We start from the raw sequence: 5,544 nt of genomic DNA, 5'->3' as shown, positions 1-5,544 counted from the left end.
GGATCTGAGTCAAAGTGTCAGGATTGATTGGAAGTCAATTTATTCTACTTGTTGAGAGAGGTAACATTTCTCCAAACAAGTGCCTTGCAAGGATTCTCTTTTTGCTAGTGTGATATTTTATAAGGACTTAGAAAAGTGGAGAATTATATCATTGCCTCTTATCTTTTAGTGAATGATTTCTAATATTTTTCCCTAAAGCATCCTGGAGTTTGAGGGTTTCTTTTTTTCTTTTTCTTTTATTTTTCTAAATCAAATTTTTCATTAAACAAATGAACAAACAAAAACCTTGGGTAGTTCTGTGGTTTCTCTAATAACATCTACTAACTATACAGCCTGGTTTTCAAGATACACCAAAGTCTGGCTCAAGCCTTCCTTTCAGATATATCTCTATTTCCCCACCTAAAACCTATGATTAAGCCACAAAAATCACCTTTTAATGTTTTGATCAGGACTTACATTTTCCCTATTCCATTATTATTTTTTTTTCAGACTACTCCCACTAAAGGCCCTCTCCCCTGATCCAAGGACCCTACCCATTAAAATCTTATTCATCTTCTAAGGACCAGATCAAAAACCATTTCCTATATAAAGTCTTTGCTCTCCCTAGCCAGCAGTGATTGCTCTGAAATACAAACTTTTAATTGATGTTTTCCAGTATGTTTACATATATTTGGATGGGCTCATCTGTCCTGCCCCACCTCCAAATGTCTGTGGTATCTGGTGTTGGCTTGATGTTTGTAAAGAGGACAAAAGAACCTCATGTTTTTCTTGGTTTTGATCCACAGAATGATTATTTCCTGTTACTATACTAGGCATATTAAATCAATATTTTACCATCAGGGATGGATTTTCACTGAGAAAGGATTTCCTGGAGTTAGCTATAATTAAATTACTTAATTGCTTTTCTATATAGTCGGGGTAAGCCATTTCAAAAAATTCCCATTCTATTTTTATTTTCATGAAACCATTTAAGTTGAATACAACTGTATGCAAACATTTTACAACAAAGATAAATTCATCCTCTAGTCCAATAGTAGTGATTAAAATCTCCACTATTAGTTTTCTTTTGTGCCTATTATTTCCCATGTACAAAAAGGACCCACTTTTCTGGAGCCAAATTTTGCAGATCTGTTTTTTCAAGAATTTTTTGATACTTCTAACACTTTGTTGTCATTAGTAAATAATAAATGCACAACTTTAGTCATCACTTTACTTTGTAGTAATTATTAGTGCAAAAAAGATTAATTATGAATTGGTACAAGATTAATAGCTATTAATTAATTATTGACACAAAGAACACAGAGAATTATGAAGTCAAAAGCGTAGAACATGAAGTACTATGGGGACTAAATTTTGGAGTCAAAATATTTTGCTTTGCCTAAGACCTGAAACCATAAAACCCCTAGAAAAAAATACATAAGGGGTTAGCCCCTGGACATTGGTCTTAGCAATTATTTTTTGTATTTGACACCACAAGTAAAGTCAATGAAAGCAAACATAAGTGGGTGGGACCACATCAAACTAAAGAGCTTTTGTTGAAACCATCAACAAAAGGAAAAGGCAGCCTACAGAATGGAAGAAAATATTTGCAAATCATATCTCTGATGAAGGGTTAATAGCTAAAACATATAAAAAATACTCCTAAACTCAATAGCAAAACAACAACCGACCCCTTCATCCCCCCAAAAAAACTCCAAACAATCTGATTTAAAAATAGGCAGAGTATCTAAATAGACATTTTCCCAACAAGACATAGAAATGGCCAACAGGTACATGAAAAGCTGCTCAACATTACTAACCATCTGGGAAATGCAAATCAGAACAACAATGAGATACCACCTCACACCTATTACCAAAAAGACAAGAGATAACAAGTGTTGATGAGGATATGGAAAAAAGGGATTCTAAGTACACTGTTGGTGGGACTGTAAATTAGTGCAGCCACTCTGAAAAACAGTATGGAATTTCCTCAAAAAATTGAAAATAGAACTACCATATGATCCAGAAATTCTACTTCTGGGTATTTATTTGAAGAAAACAATATCACTAATAAAAAGATATCTGCACCTCCATTTTCATTGCAGCGTTTTTTACAATGACATGAAAACATCCTAAGTGTCCATAGATGGATGAATTGACAAAGAAATACATATATATATAAAATACAGGTATATATATATATATATATATATATATATATATACAAGATATATATATATATATATATATATATATATATATATATATATATATATATATATATATATATATGTAATCTCCGTAAAAAGAAGGAAACTCTCATTTGCAACGATATGGATGGACCTTGAAGGCATTAGGTCACTAAGGGAAATAAATCAGATAGAGAAAGACAGATACTGTGTGATTTCACTTACACGTGGAATCCAAAAAACCCTGGACTCATAGCTACAGGGAAGAGATTGGTGGTTTCCACAGACCTGGGCCAGAAGGTGGACCAAGTGGGTGAAGGGGGTCAAAAGGTCAAAGTTCCAGTTATAACAAATAAACCCTGGGGATGTCGTGAGTATCATTAATAACACTGTGTTGTGTATTTGAAAGTCGGTAAAAGAATCGATCTTAAAAGTTCTCATCCCAAGAAAAAAAGTTTTTGTAACTATATGTGGTGATGGATGTTAACTAAACTTATTATAGTGATCATTTCTTCATATAAACATACATTACATCATTATGTCACACACTTAAAACTAATTAAATGTCACATGTTAATTATATCTCAACTTAAAAAATATTTGAAGTTTTGGTGAATAAATGAATGAGTAATTTGATGACTATTTTACCGTAATTACCAACCAGGGGAAAGGTTCCCTCTATCCTGGAGTAATGCTTCCTTCAGTTCCTGAATGCAGCATCTTGATTTCCGTGGTGGGCCTTGTCTCAGGCGTCATGGGTTTCTCTCTCAGCCTGAACCCTGCTGAGACACACTACTGAGCATTGGGCCCTTGCTTTCTCTTAAGAGTCTATCACCTGTCTTGTCAGTTCTCACTCTTATTTTATATTGTTTATTTTATTTTTTATTTCATTTCATTTCATTTTATCTTTCTTTTCTTTTCATTTCATCTTTATTTTTATTTTACTTTATTTCACTTATTTTTCCTCTTTCAATTCTTTTCTTTTCTCTCACCTGTGCCCATTTCACCCTCCACATAGGCATATGTGTCCTACTTTTTATTTATTGTATGTTCTTGGAAATATATGTATCATTCTAATACTTGTACACTAATTTTGCTTTTAAATTACAATAATGCATTTAACTGAATGTTGCTTCCTGTTTTTTTTTTTTTTGATAGAGGATATCAGTATCATGTAGTGGGTTAAGAATACGATTTTTAGAAGTAGGTGACTTGGTTCTCAATATTTTCTTTACCACCTATTAGTTATTGGTTCTTGGACAAGTCACAATCTCTCTGTGCTTTAATCCCCTATCTATAATGTTGGGAAGGATATTTTGAAACAGTAAGTACAGTACTACAAGCATGGAGAATTTTAAAAGTATATTCTTTCAGGTGTGCAATCACTGAAATTTACCGCCAACTCCTCTGGTCTGCCTCCCTGTGCACGGCTTCATGGCCTGTACTTTTATCTCCTAGGACATTTAAGAACTCTTTCATCTTCCTAGTTTCAATGAGATTGAATCCTGGATCCAGGTTCAGTTTTCCCATTGGACACTCAAGGGAACAGTAGTCAGCCGGTTATTTTTGGTTTGCCTAGAGCCTCATATTTTGCTGTACCCAGCTTCTGTGTCTCTGAATTGTTTTCTGGTTTATGTCAGAACTTCAGCAAATAGATTGGAACTCTTAGCTCACGAAAGAAGCTAACAACAAGTTTTAGGAGACTCAAAGGATTCTGCTTCCTCTGGCTTCTTGGGTATGGCCCCGGGCTGGCTACGATGACTACTATCTAGCATAGAAAGTTTGCTTAGATGATAATAAAATCACTTCTCTGGGCCTAAGTTCCTTCCAGTAAGGAAGAATGAGCTGGAGCAGAGTTGACAGGGGATGTTTCATCATTTCCCCAGATAAACTATCACATTCAACTACGGAAACAATAAGAATCTTTGGAAAGACGTCATTCCGATGTCATCTCAGATTTTTTTCTTTTTCTTATTTCTCTGATCCCATCTAAGCCTAACTTGCCCAACTCAGCTTCTCAACACTCATTTGTGACCACACTCTAGCCTGCTGCCACTTCTCAATTCCTTTGACATCTGGACATGACCCCAGTTCCCCCTGTCTGTTCTCGGCCCTACTCTTGCTTACGTTACAGCCCTATCCAACCCCGGTGAAGACTCTGCTGCTGAGCTTACTTACCCCTTACTGAGCCCAAGCAGAATCTTTTAGCCAGGTTATCGCTCTAGATCTTGTTTTTGCTTTAACTATGCTCTGCCTACTTTCCTTCTAGGTCAGCCTTTTTCATTTGACCTGCTTCTCCATAGAATCGTTGTTTGATTTCCCTAGTAAAGAATAGTAAGATCTCTTGCTTACCCATTACCAAAGGAGTTTTACCTACAGCTCCAGACACATGAATCTCTCCACCAAAATATACACACAATAAATCTAGAGCCTGACTATAAAGAAGTTGTGACACAGTGCAGGGGAAATTTCAAGATTTTGGTCTGAGTGAATCACACGTCCTGTTGGTATAAACTCTTTCTCTCCACGAAGCCTATGATCCTCCACACCTCTATAAATATCTAGGAACATCCTCAAGTAAATCTTTAAATTTATTCCTCTTACTCTGTACAGAAAAAGATAACTTATACTTCTTCAGTAACTCTAACCTACTCATCAGCACTGCTCCTAGTAATTAAAACTTTATTGAGAAATTGCACAAAGAAAAATAAGTTGAATTTCCCCCCATCCTCTCTTCAGATATGAATTGGGGGCATAGAGTGAGTTCAAGGAGAGAAAATTTGTGAGTAGATAGATAAAGTTGAGCCTTTTGCAAAAGGGATGTTTAGTGGTATCACTCATCAAGTTTTATTAGGCTTCTGATCAATTTCTAATTAAGGAATGCATGAATCCTCATATGACAAGGGGAAAAGGTGATTCCTAAGTGAGGCACTGAATGTCTTCTCGCTGGAGTTCCCAATCCGTCAAAAGAGATCAAAACACTCATTGGGAATGTTAATCTAGCTTTTGAACAGGACCTACTCTTTTTTTAGGTATGAAAAATCCCCAAAGTTCTTCCTGAGATTTTTATTCTATTGTTTCAGATCATTTTGGGAAAAGAAATATGCTTCAGATCATTTGGTGAAAAGATGACTAATGTTAACTTCATTTCAGACGCTATAAATACAATTTTATAGTATTCATTTGAGATAGATTTATTACTTTCAGATTTTTGCTCTTGTATAGCATAATAATTGATACCATATTTCTCAGATAAACTAGTAAGGAATATATCACTTTGATGCAGTGTAATTCTATAGAAAAGGAAACTATTTCTTTGTCAAATATTAAAGGTAAATTAGTTCAATCAAATACAGTTAGAAAGGCAGTTAGTTGA

This window comes from Rhinolophus sinicus, linkage group LG11 (genome assembly GCF_036562045.2).
Source record: "Rhinolophus sinicus isolate RSC01 linkage group LG11, ASM3656204v1, whole genome shotgun sequence".
In the NCBI taxonomy this organism is placed as follows: Eukaryota; Metazoa; Chordata; class Mammalia; order Chiroptera; family Rhinolophidae; genus Rhinolophus; species Rhinolophus sinicus.
Note: the sequence above shows the minus strand (reverse complement) of the source record.